This window comes from Cavia porcellus, unplaced genomic scaffold (genome assembly GCF_034190915.1).
Source record: "Cavia porcellus strain 051 isolate PalLab524CR breed Dunkin Hartley unplaced genomic scaffold, mCavPor4.1 scaffold_14, whole genome shotgun sequence".
NCBI classification, from domain to species: domain Eukaryota; kingdom Metazoa; phylum Chordata; class Mammalia; order Rodentia; family Caviidae; genus Cavia; species Cavia porcellus.
The window spans coordinates 62,102,715-62,116,796 of NW_026947497.1; positions in this window are offsets into that span (position 1 = coordinate 62,102,715).

The window sequence follows — 14,082 nt, forward strand, 5'->3', positions numbered from 1 at the left end:
TGACTAAGCAGGCAGCTGAGACGTCAGGCTTAACAAAGAATACAGACATTACAGCATCCGATCTTTCAAAATCAAGCATACAGAGTCGTAGCAGCAACCACAGAGAACAGCAAGAACACAGAAGACTTTGGGGAGAAAGGTGAGAGTCTGATTGCTACACTTGCCACGTTATACTGTTTATAATACCCAAATTCCAGCAAAAGATTGAGTCTTAGGAAAGAAGAAAATACAAGAAAGCATGGTCTAAAGAGCTCTAACGGATATAACAGCAAGTGTGTTTAGGGGTGTTAAATAGTTGACTATATTAATGTTTTTGGATCATTGAACACAGCTGTTTGCAGTCTCTCTGTTTGAATGTCCACTTTGTATTCTTTGATACTGTGATTTGAGCAACTATTTCCAAGATGATAATATGTAATCTATTAACAGGTGATTTCTTACTGCTATGTTTTTTTTCTTTGTAGTTCTGTATTATGTGTACCCTTACACCGCTTTGTTTTGTTTTGTGTTTTTCTCTTTTTCCTCTTAAATAAAACTAAAAAAAAAAAAGCATGGTCTATGCACATCATTTTTTTTAAAAAAAAGCCTTTAATAGCAACTGTGTTAGTTTAGTTACTTTTTCTTGCTACTGAGACAAAACACCTGACACCCACAGTAGAAGGAGGAAAGGTTTATTGTGGCTCACAGTTTGTAGCAGTTTCAGTTTGCGATTGGCTGACTTCAAGGCAGGCTGGCATCGCAGAGGAGAAGTGGTTCTTAGCAGGCAGAAAGCAGCACAGCAGTGAAGTCACGGGAGCAAGCAGGAAGCCACCAGCAGCCCTCTTCTTTCTGTCCCTTAGAGTCCACCCAGGCTATCTGCCCTTAGGGCAGGCAGCACTCACACCAGGGAGGCCCTTCCCGTTGTCCATACCCAGGACCAGGCCAGGTCAGCCAGTGGACTAATTTAGTAACCACACACCCTGAATCCCAAAGACGATTAACGTATCACTACATAATAAAACAGGGAAGGCTAGAGGAATAGCTCAGAGGTATAGCACATGCCTACCACATGCAGACCCCTGGGTTTGATCTCTAGTGCTATTTTTTTAAAAGCCAGATACAAAAGGCCACCTGGCATACAATTCCATTTGTAAGAAACACCCAAAAGAGGCAAATAGACTGTTAAGGTCAATATCCCTCAAAGGCCTGTGTGTTAAAGGTTTGGTGTTTTCGCAGGACTTGCTCTATGGGAAGTGACCGGACTGTTAAGAGGCAGGGCCTTGAGTGGAAGTGATGTCATGGGGGTGTGGCCTGGAATGGATCTCGGGATCCCCAACCTTCTGGTTTCAGTCTGCTGTGGCCACAGTGAGGTGAGCAGCTTCAGCCATGAGCCCCTCCATGATGTTCTGTCTCACCACAGGCTTGGAAGAGACGGGCTAGCTGACCATGAACTGCAACCCCCAATACAGTGAGCCAAAATAAACCTTTCCTCTTCTTAAATTCCTTACAGGTAATGTGTCATCCTAGGACTGATGTGCACACCCACATGAAGACAGAAACTGTTGTAAGGGTATCGGAGTTCAAAGGTGAAGGAAGACAAATCCATTAGGAAGCTGGGTAGGGGGAGAGGGTATGCTGGAAATATTGCAGAGTAAAAGATTTGTGGGTACTGGATGAGAAACAAAACGCCTCAGAAAACTGCGGGAAGCCATGCAGTTCCAAAGCACAGCAATCCAGGGCGACAATTTTATCCTGTGGTATGGTTGGGGGGAAAAAACAACAGGAAATCAAATTTTTAAAGATGACACACAGTAACCTGGCTGTGTGTGGGGGTAACTGACCAAAAAGTACTCAGAAATGATTTTGCAGAAGTTAAACACTTCAGGGACAAGTGAGACTGCCACCCAAGGATTCCTGGGTGGGGATTAGAGCAAGTTTTACAGAAAGGTTTGCATGTGAAAGTTAAAGTCTAAGATCATAGTTTTCTGGGTTTGGGGTTGTATTGAGTATTTCCCCATTGCCATAAATAACTATCATAAACCAGATGCTAGTTTCTGACTCTGCATTCAGCTCATGTCCTGTCCAATAAGTTGTGCACTGTAGCAGCATTAATGTCATGAATGAGCAGTTTACTGTTGTAAACTCAACACGCTGTATTTCTAACAAACACCTGCATTACTTTCCTTTCCCGAGGAGCACGGGAGCACCCTCTGGAGGTGGCACTTTCTGATGAAATGGCGAGGAAAGTGCTCATCGCATTCTTTATTCCTTGCTCCTGTGATGTACCAGCAAGTTTCAATCACTTTTTGCTTGCCTGTGTGGAAACTGTTTTGCAGTGAATGGGTGAGAGGGCAGTAAAATCAGGTGAAATGGTGGAGGAGAAAATTTGAGTGAATTTGGGATAAAAACACGATACATAGTATCTTTCCAAGGATTTTCTTCCTGCCTGCCCAATTCAAGTCCACAAAAAGCAAAAATGTACTCTGTCTTACATTGTTCTGTTACAGAATTTATGGTCTCACACAGATGAGGACCTCACACAAATGATTAAACAAACAGACTAGATGAAAACAGACTAGATGTAGGCCGATGCCATAAACCGTGACATTAAACTACAAAATCCCTCTTCTGGCGCAGCTGCTGGGTTTAACTCTGTTGTCCCAGTGCTGTCTATGACACACTGCAAGGGACATGGTCCATGAAGTCGTGTCACAGGCCTGGGATGTATCCCAGCTCTTTAGAAGATGGGAGGGTCTTTTCCTATCTCGCACAAACATTCTCTAGGGTTGAGCCAGGCTTTAGCAAAGTCACATGGGTACAGGCAGACTGGGGAACCCCTGGGGGACACAAGTCTCCCCTCCCTCATCTTGATGTGGGTTTACTGAAGGGACTCAACACGTGGAAGACACTGCAGGGCTTCCCAGCTGTGCCCTGTCCCCAGTCATTTCACTTTAAATCTTCCTGCCTGTCTCTTAGTAACTCCGAGAGCTACGTCCACCTTGGAACAAAGCCTTTCAGGGACTGTCACTTACTCAAGGCTGAAATTTATGTCATATCTGATTCAAACAACATTCCTTCCACAGCGCAGCCTAGAACCAGTCACTGTGACCTCATTTCCCACCCTTTTTCTGATCCTACTCTTCTATGGCTGAAATGGACTATAAGCCATAAATAAGGCAGTACTTTTTGTGTGTGCAAAACAAACTTGCTTTCTTCTGAAGGAGCGCTAAATTAACAGAAAGACATCTCATGTTGGTGGGTCAAAAAATTTAATATTGTCAAATGACAATACCCCAAAACTGATCTGTGGACTCAGTGTAATCTCTGTCAGAATTCCAGCAATCTTTCTTACAGAAACTGATAGACAGACCTAAAATTTACATGCGGATGATCCATAATCATCCACATAGCTCTTTTAATTGAGTCATAATATTTGTGCATCTTTGAAGGGTGAATTATGGTAATGGATACATGTGTACCGTGTGTAATAATGAAAGCAAGGTAATAAGTATCTCCAGCTCTTCAAATGTTAATGATTTTTATGCTTGGGTATTTCATGTTCTTCTAGTCATCTTAGACTAGATCGTAGCTTTTTAAACCAGTATTTATTCTCTTGTGGTGTAGAAAACCAGAAGTATTTCTTCTCTAGGTTGCAGTGCCCATTAATGAACTTATTTCTGCCCTCCTTCGTCTCCTCTATTCCCAGTCGCTGGTGACCCTTTATCCTCTGTTCTGCTATGAGACTGATTTATCAAGTTCCATAAATAAGTACTGGCACTGGTCATTCCTAATCTGGTTAATCTCACTTAAAACAGTGACTTCCATTTCTACCTTTGCTCTCGCCAATGGCGGGATTTCGTCCCTCTGTCCTGCTGAATGGTATTTCATTGTGCACGGATACCACACTTTGCCTACTTCCACGCCCCATGCGTGTTTAGCGGTTGTAAATAGTTCTGCAATAAACATAGAAGTCTAAGTATCTTTTTGGTGTGAATATTTCATTGCTTTAGATATATAACCAGGAGTAGAGTTTCTGAATCATATGGTAGTTCTATTTTTAGTTTTTTGAGGAATCTCCATACTGTTTTCCATAATTGCTGTGCTAATTTACATCCCACCAACAGTGTTTCACAGTGTACAGTCTAAACAGTGCCTCTGTGTCTGCATCCCTGCCAGCATAGAACAGCTATCTGTCTTTAAAAAGTAAAACAAAACGGGGTTTCACATTTCCTGATTTCCAAACTTGCTACAAACATACATAATAATTAAGACAGTGTGGGACTGGCACATATATATTTTTCCCTATCCATATGAAATGGAATTGAGGATTTGGAAATCTTTAAAGTCATGGCCAGCCGATTTTCAACAAGAATGCAAACACAGTTTAATAAGGAGAAGTTGTTTGGGACAAGTGGTGCCCAGACAACTGGATGGTCACCAGTCAAGGGATGAAACTGGACCACTGCTCGATGGCACATACAAAACTTAAACCCCAGTTAGTCACAGAATGATAAATGTAAGCGTCATTACTTTAGGGATGAAATGTTCTAGGGCTGGCAGTGCTGCTCGGTGGCAGGGCACTTGCTCAGTGTGCATGGAGGCCTGGTTCAGTTCCCAGCACTATGAAAACATCCAAAGTCCAACAACACTAGTGGTGATGTTCGTAGAATTTCAGGGATCAGCTAACACACTGGATAGTGTGCTGTAGAAGATTTCACAGGTGGTGAATTAGAGTTCAGTAAACCTTTAAAAGGCTTTTCGTAACTTTCTAGATGGAAGCATAGTTGAATATTTATATTAATCATTCTAGAGTTTAAAAAGGCTTTTCTAATTGTGTCACCAAAGTAAAAAATATAACAAAATCGATTTATATAATTGTGAATTATATTAATTAAATTATAATATAACAAAATAGTAAAAAAGTAAAAAATATAACAAAATCGATTTATATAATTGTGAATTATATTAATTAAATTATAATATAATAAAATTATATTAATTAAAGTACCATCAATAAAATTTTGCAATATGTACCACGTACAATGTTAATAATACTGTCTTTAGTTCCCCTTTCATTGCTATAACCAAATACCTGAAGGTGGGTAATTTTTAAAGGAAAAAGGATTATTTTGGCTTATGGTTCTAGAAGCCAAGAGTAGGGTACCAGAGTCACTTGGCTTCTGATGAGGACTGCTGCAGTCAGGGGCTGCAAGGAGAATAATCACATACAAGACACATAGTTTATAGCATTGTTTACAATGGTCACCCAAGGAGTCAAATACAAAGAAAGTGCAGGAAATAGGGCCACATACTAAAGGCCTAGAAAATCCAGCTGAGGGCCTAGATCCCATGGCAATAACCTGCATGAGTTCAGCTGAAGACCCAGAGCCCATGACAGTGACTCACGCAAGTCTGTTTCATGGATCTGTGCTGGAAAGGCCCAAAGATCAGCGGCAGAAGCTAAAAAGTCTGTGTCAGCGGGGTGAAGGATCTGTATCAGCAAGCTGAGGGATCTGCACTGGAGCCAGGAAGTGATGCTCAAAATAAGGACCAGGGCTCCCTCAAGAATATCACAGCCATGCTCAGTGACAATGAGGTCTTGAGCTCCTGTGATGACAAGAACAGCCGAGTTCACATCAGGAAGCCAACGTGATGAGCTTCTCCTGAAGACTGAGTAACACACACTTTCCCCTCTCGAGCCAGGAAACAATGATCAAAGTAAGGACCAGAGCTCCCCCAAAGTGAACCACAGCCATTATCAGACAAGGTCCCAAGCTCCTCTGATAACAACTGAGTTAATATCAGGAGAACCAATGGCTCCAACCACACTTAGAGGAACCCACAGTGCTGCTACTCCTTTCCAGGTCTCCTTTTTATGCTGGCAGCAGTCTTCAGGTGGGCATTCACACTCAGCACCATGCTGATTCATTTCAGCTGGTGTTTAAGTTGACCATCAGTTACCAGTCCACTGGAATGACCTTGTGGCCAAATAGTGGGCATGTGCAGGAGAGGGGGAGGGGACAAGGAGCTGGTCCACTTTTGTGGTACTGAATGTGGTCCACTTTTGTGGTACTGAATGCTGTCCTGTAATCCCTAACTCATTCCCTCCAGACCTGATCTAGTCTCTGGAGAAAAACGTCAATTCCTATCAAAGCTGGTGCCCTCCATGACCTCACTGCCTCCCACGGCAGCCCACGTAGAGAATAGTTAAAATCAGTAAGAAAATTATCAACACCTAACCTAATATCAAAGTAAGGAAAGGGCATGAATAGACAAATCACAAACTAAGAAACAAAACTGGTCAAAAACATAAAATCATTGGAGTCATTGACAGTAGAGTAAATTCTACTAAAGAATGATGAAATAAGTCTTCTTAACTGTTACAATGATGAACATTCAAGAGGAGCACAATATCCATGGATGGTGAGTATGTGGAAAGAGAGGATCTCATCCATCTGGGGTGGGCCTCTGACACAGTAAACTGGGCTGAGGGCAAACTGACAATATAAATCTGTGTCTGTCAGCTTTCCATTACTGTAACAAACTACTCAATATAACCAGAAGACAAAGAGGAAAGGTTGGAAATTTCAGTCACAATTGGTTGACTACATTGCTTTGTAGCTGTTAAAGTACATTATGGTAGGAGCTCAATGGTAGAGTAAAGCACTTTATATTATGGCTAGGAGGGAAACAGACAGACAGACAGTATAAATGGGAATGAGCCAAGTGTCGTACAGTTTCTTTTAAAGTTGTACCCTCAATACCCTAATACTCCCATGAGGCCAACCTGGCAAAGGTTTCCATCACCTCCCAGCAGTACCAGCCCTTAACTCATGGACCTTGGGAGCCATTCCAGGTCCAGACTGCTTTAATGCTTAAAATGTAACTACTCCAAGAAAATTCCTTTTGAGAACTATATCCAAAAAATAGTGTGAGAGATATTCAAGGGGATATGGGAACTCTCATATGCTATTATGGATTCCAGTGAAAAATTAAAAACAACCTAAGTGCCTCAAAATAGATCAGATGAATAAATGCAAAACTGAACACCATCTTGCCATGAAAACTGTGCAGAGGGTCCAAGAGTGGAACTGCTGCTTCCTTACTAAGCAGCCGCTCACTCTTTCTTCATCCGTGGAACCCCGTGAAGTCTCAGCCCCAGGTGAGGCTGACCCCAGCCCCTCAGACGGGGTGGCCTGGATATGTAAGTGGCTCATGGAGAAGATGATGTGTAAGGCAGGTCAATGCATGTAAAAGTGTGCCAGGGGGTGGGTGCAGCTCCGGGAAGCATCTGTCACACCTGGACATGAGGCTCAGACCTTCACATCTATCTCGAGTGTGTCAGAATGTGAAGGTAATACCAGGAAGAGATGAGAGGGTGCCAGGGAAATGCAGCCAGAGCCAGTAGATTTAGCCAGTCCTTAGGCTCTCTTCTTCCAGGTTTAAGGTTATACATCTGTAAATTTCATTATCATTTGAGGTGGATTGAAAGATTTTCTGGAATTTGCCACTGTAGCCTATATATAGGTTTTCTGTAGCCTTTTACCTTATGCAAAAAAAAAAAAAGATGAGATAGAGAAGTAAGAGAAGGAGGAGAAGAGGAGAGGAGAGGAAGAGAGGAGAAGAGAAAGAAATCCCAAAGAACTAAAAATAGAAAACGACCTTAACTTTCTTCTTCTGTCTTTAAAATACTCCATTGTGTTTCCTTTTCCCTGCCCTGGACATCCTAACCAGTTACTGTAGGTTTTTGGATGGGGATTTGCACCTGGATGCCCCCAAAGCCTCATGTGGTCAAGGGAGGCTAGCTTTTTGTTGGTGGCTGAATCTAGAGTCTGTCATTGATTCAGGGTTCAATGCTGGGATTAAGGGTGTGAGTGCTATACCTGCCCTAGGGCAGGTAGCCTGCATGCAATATAAGGGGTAGAAAAACATTTGTCTCTCTTGTGGCTTTGGCTGTATTCTGCCACCATGAATGGCTACCCCTCTGCCATGTGGCACCCTGACTTGGATCCAGCCCATCACAGGCTGAAACCTTTACAAACGGAACTAAATAAACCTTTCTTCCTTTACCCTTAGGTGTCAGGTGTTTTGTCTCAGCAATGAGAAAAGTAACCGAGACAGCGTATGAGAGCTCAAGTGAGAAAAACAATTACATCTCTGTCTTTACTGACCTTTGATAAAAGTGAAATCACAGCAGGAAATGGTACAGTGGTACTGGCCTGAGGGTTTCAGTGAACCAGAAGTGCTTCTTATGAAAGAGCCATGACTGGACACTAGCCATCACAGAAGGCACAACAGCCCGCCAAAGTCATCAAGACTAGCCACGCGAAGACACCAGCTGGCTGTAAAATTCTGTGCCCTTTCCTTTCTGCTTTTCCCTCTACCCCACCCTGAGAGCCAGAAGACAGTTGAGGGAGGACACACAGTCCTCGTCACTGAAACTCCACTGTGTGAAGCGATGGCGGCACAGGCAGAGACCAGTCCCCGTCAGTGGCTGTAGTTGGCAATCGGTGCTCTGCCCTGGGCCATGCCTGGCCCTGCCTCTGACTTCACTCCACGGCCATGGTCCTCAGATTCTCTTCTTATGTCTGCACCACAAATACCAGCCTCTCGCCTTTCTCAGGAAGCTCAGTAAAGGTTCCAGATGAACTCCAGCACAGGCTCACAGACCCTGTAACGCTCTATTTCAATTAGAAACTTGTCAAACAATTTTCCTTTACATGTAGACAGGATGAGATCAGATGGATTTATTTGCCCAAAGTCACGTAACAATTCCAATAAAAGGGTTCTCACCCTTTACAAATAAAAGTTAATTTGCCTAAAGGCAAAGCCTTCCTTTCCATTTTTATCAGTATTGTTTGCGAATGAATCTTTAGAAGAGAATATATTTTTCATGCCCAAAATAAATGAATCTTTTTTCTAAGAAGGATTAGATGCAACCCGCTTTTTAAGAAGTGTGGTAGAATCCCTAGGGTTTTCTTCTGTGTCTCGCTCTCTTCTGAGGGGCTCTATCGGCTCCCTGGTTGCTCTTTGCTTGTTTTTTTAATGAGGACAGAGATGTGCAGGAATTGAGTCTGGGAATAGCCATGCTCTCAACAGTCCACAAGCCCGAAGAAGTGAGGGCATTAATAGGACAAAGCATACAATTCTCAAACTCAGGAAGCAGGGCTTCAGTTTCCCCTGGCCTGTGTCTGATCCACAAGGAGGGTGGAGCTGCTAGGGTGCTCCTGGTGTCAGAAGTCTGTGGCTTCCTTGCATTCGTTACTGTTCCTGTCTTCCCCGAGTTCCCATCATATCAGTTGTTCTTTTAAATCACCACCACGTCATGTCAGAATTTCACTGGCGTGCTCCACCTCCCATCACCCGCTCTGGACTACTAAAGGGAAGCTGTGTGATTCAGGTCCAGGCAATCCTTTGCTTCCTCCTTGAAATAAGGATCTCGAGGAACAGAGACTGAGAACTGATCTGACTCTATGGGGCTGGCAGTGCTTCCCACATTCTCCTGGCTGGAAGATGGATGCTGAAGATCTTTCGAGGGCCTGGGATGGCCTTTCATTCATTCAGCTGCCCCCTGCACCCCCAGGACATTTCCTCCACTTAAGATGCTTGGAGAAAGTTATTATGTATTGAAGCCAGGAACTGGACTGATACAGAGATCTTCAGGGCCCGTTTCCACCTTTGAAAGCAGCTATGTTGTCATTTATTGTGTGAGAAATTTTAAAGATCTCCAAGAAAACCCACACAGCCCTTAGTTGCTACCTGGAAGATGTGTATTCAGTGTGGATCCTTCTTTCTACAGTTATAAATAAGTTTATGTACATTAAACTTAAGTTTTCTTCTTTCTTTTGCTCTGCTAGTCGCTCTTCCACCCAGGTAAAACCCACCGTAAGAACACACACAACTGCTATTAAACAGTGCTTGTAAGAAACATATACTGGCAATATCAACTTAAAACTATCTCCTTAGAGTGCCACAGTTTAAGTCTTAGATGTGCCCAGGGGCTCCAGTGTTAAAGGCGTGGCCTCCAGTTTGCCGCTGTTGGGAGGTGGTGGGCACCCTGGGAGGTGCAAGGTCTTCCGGTCCCTGAGGAGGAGTGGGACACTGTCCCTGCCTCTTTCTCCATTTCCTTTCCGACAAGGGGACAGCAGCTTTGTGCTCAGTTGTGCATTTCCTGCCATGGTGAGTTCCTTACCACAGGTCCAGAAAGCAATGAGGCCCAAGCAGCATGGCCTGGAACCTGCAAAACTGGGAACTAAAAAATAACCTTTCTTGATCACACCAGGTATTTGTTATAGTCATGGAACACTGACTAACACATCGAAAAACTGCACTGTCAAGATCAGCATAGCCAGGGCTGGGGATTTAGCTTAGCAGCACAAGCACCTGCCTTGCAAGCAGGCACTCGTGAATTCGATCCCTGGTACTGATTTAAAAAAAAAAAAGATAAACACAGCCTGCATAAGCATGTATTTTTTTCATGGTGCTGGAGATGGAACCCGGGCAGGGCCTTGTACGTGGAGGCAAGTGTTCTACCACTAGGTACACCGCAGGTGTGTGTTTTTAAAGCTCGTGGGAATAGGTAGGACACCAAGGCCACAAAAAAAGCCACAAGCTAACAAAACAGGTGATTTGCAGAGCAAGTCCGTCAGAATGAGCAGTAGCATGGGTCAGGACCCTTCTGTGTCTTGGGACAGTGGGATACTCCACAGCTGTGAGCAGGATCATCTACAGGAAGCTGTAGGAAAGAAGGCAGACACCAAGGTTTATGTTTTTATGGGTTTTTCATGTGAAGTCCAAGACCAAGCAAAGTAAACTGTGGTGCTAGAAGCTGAGAAAATAGGTGTCTTTCCAGCAGAGGGCAGCCACTGAGAGTTGGGGTTGGGGAGTGGAGGCTGCCAGGTGCTTGCCCTGGGTCACGGCTGTATGGCTGCTCATTTTGTAACAACACTGTGTGGTGTCCTTTCCTGTGCATGGATTTCAATAATAATAATAAAAACAACTGAGAGGGAAAAGCAATTCATTCATTTCTTCCTCTCTCTCTTTTTTTTTTTTTTAAAGAAATGTCTTGGCCATCAAGCATGGTGATTTTTAAGCAATTTATTACATAGAATTCAGCAGGCTTTTCTTTGTTTTTGTTATATGCCTTATCATTTACTTTGCCCTTTCTTTAAATACTTTTCTAAGAATATACCACTGCTGTTCAGAAATAGTTTGAAAATCTAACAAAGTCCTCAGAATTTACTGAATGAACATTGTTTCAACTCTGAAAATTCAGCCCATTAGTTTAAAAGTAATTGCATTATATGAGTAATTATTTATAAGTCAAGTTAGGTAATCTCTCATTGCATGCAACAGGGAGGGCTCATAGTTGTCTGAAACGCTTAGTTTTCCATTGACCAGCTTGAGGGTGTTTGCATGATTACAAAGAAGCTGTGCCCTGTGCCTTTAGTGTTAAATATTCATTAGTGTTCACAATACATTTTGTTTTAATAACTCCAAAGCGGCAATAACAGGCACAGATGCCAAGAATATTAATGTAATTTAAAATCATTTACATGTTAAGGAACACTTACATTTAAAACAATGCTGTATTTCTGTCATATCCTCAGGGATTTTAATTCCAACCCTGATTTGTACGCTATTAGAATGCAAACACTGTTTTTGGAATTAAATCTATATTTCAAGCCCTAAAGAATAGCTCAAAAGGCAATGTTTAATGTCCCTTTGTTTTCTTTCCCTCGGAGGAACAGAGAGGGCTTCCAACGTGCACACAAGCCAAGTTGCAGTGGTGATTCAAGCTGTAGAGGGGACATGATGATGTAGTTTATGTGGCCTGTGAAGCAGGTCCTGGGTGGGGGACTGAGTTGTTAACTGGTGATCACTCTTCTGTAAGTCAGTAAAATGGTTACGAATTCATTGAAGCGACCTGGTTATTTCTTGTTCTGAAACTCAGTCCGCGGCCTGGATATTTTTTCTAGAATGATAATTGCTTCCTTTTCATTTGTTTTCAAGCAATTAGAAATAATTATAGTGACAAGATGCTCCAAATAAGAAATACAAAGCTACATACCTGTTTGAGTCCATTCCTACTTTTATGACAAAATAGCCTGGGTGAGTTGAAAAATACAGAAATGTGCTTATTACAGCTTCAAAGGGTGGGCAGTCCAAGGTCAAGTTAAGGGAGGCCTCTGTGTCTGTCCAGGATGCTGCCTTCTAGCCGAATCTTCCTGTGACCAGAGGGCGACTGGTGTCCTTACACAGCAGGAGGGTGCTAAGCAGCAGCTTCCTGCAAGTGTTCTTAGGAGGATGCTGCATTCTCAGGGCTCTCCCCCTCAGTGCCACAGCACGGGGGATTACAGTGAATCCCAGCATGTGCTGTGGAGACACTCAGACCATAGCGCTGTCATGCTGGGAACAGACTTTTAGTTTCTTTAACATACTGTTTTTAAACAAAAGCTTTGTGTTTACAGGAAAACTGAGGGGTAAGTGAGAGTGCTCCTAGGCCCTGTCTGCACACAGGCACAGCCCCTCCCGCTGCTGACTCCTTGCTCTGTCAAGCCGCATCTGCCCTGCTGTGGATCTCGGCCAGCGTGGACTGGCATGCACCCCCTACTATGCACTTTTGCTGCATTCAAAATCCTCCGTGAACTGCTTGTTCCTTTCTGATCTCAATTGCTCACCTTTTTGCCGTCTGGATGACTTGGCATTATTTCCCCCACAGTTGGCCTTTTCAGCCAGCTGCTTTCACTCTGTAATATGCACTGCAGTCTCCAGGTCTTTCCACAGCTCAACACCTCATTTCTTTTATTGATGAGTAATACTGAGTTCCCAGGATGTAATGCAATGCATCCATTCACCTGCCAAAGGACATGTTAGCTGCGTCCAAGTTTTGGACTCAGGAATGTGGTGCAATAAGCATTCTTGTGTAGGTCATTACATGAAAATAAATTTTAGGTTGATTTGGGTAAATACCAAAGAGCATGTTTGCTGGATCACATGGCAAGCATGTTTAGTTTTGTAGGAAACCACCATACTCTCTTCTAAAGTAGCCGTCCCGTTTTTGCCTTCTCACTAGCAACAGACTGAGAGTTCCTGATTCTCTATATCTTCACCAGTGTTGGGTTCTGGATTTTGACCATTCTGATAGGTCTCCAGTGGGATCTTGTTTTAATTCAAAATCCCCTAGTGACATTGCACATCTTTTAATGTTGTTACTTGCCATTTGTATATTTCCTTCGGTGAGGCACCTGTTTATATTTTTGCTGACTTTTAAATTGTGTTGTTCATTTTCTAAGGTTCAATACTTTTGGACGGTTTGGGATAACAGTCATTTATCAAATGTGTCTTTTGTAAATATTTGCTCACCATCTATGGCTTGTGTTCTCACTTTGATACTGTGTTCTGCAAAGCAGAAGCGTTGACTTTTTAAAAAATTATATTTATTTTTAAAACAGTGATTGAGCGCTGGGCATGGTGCTCACGCCTATAATCCCAGCACTTGGGAGGCTAAGGTGGGAGGATCGTTGTAAGTTCGAGACCAGCCTGGGCTACAAAGTGAGCTCAAGGACAGCCTGAACTGCATAGTGAGACTCCATCTCAAAAAAGACCAAAACCAAAGTGATGAAAATACAATTACATTGCTTCTCTCTTCCAAAGGAGGTGCATGCACATGTGTATATGCTCGTCTAGTTCCCCAAATACATTCTGATGCAACCCCATACCTTTGTCCTGCGGTGTTAGTGGTGGTCACTGGGTGCCACTGTGACAGGCATGACGCCAGGGAGCCATGGGGCAGTGAGAAGACTGGCACGTGGCCCCAGGTCACTCTAGACTTTCACGTGGCTGTGGGATTCATGAGCCTCACTTTCTAATTCAGTCCTGAATTACAAAACATGTCTGTCCATCTCTCAGGTTGTTGGGAGAGTATGATTTAGAGAGCCCAGTGCAGTGCTTAGCCCGAGGAGAACCTACGGAGTGGTAACCCTGCTCAGTGATACTATCTTCTGTACTTTGTAAACATTTTAAATGGAACTGACAGGTAAAAATTGTGTGTATTCAAGGTGCACAGTGATGAACTGATATACATATATGTACTGATGACCA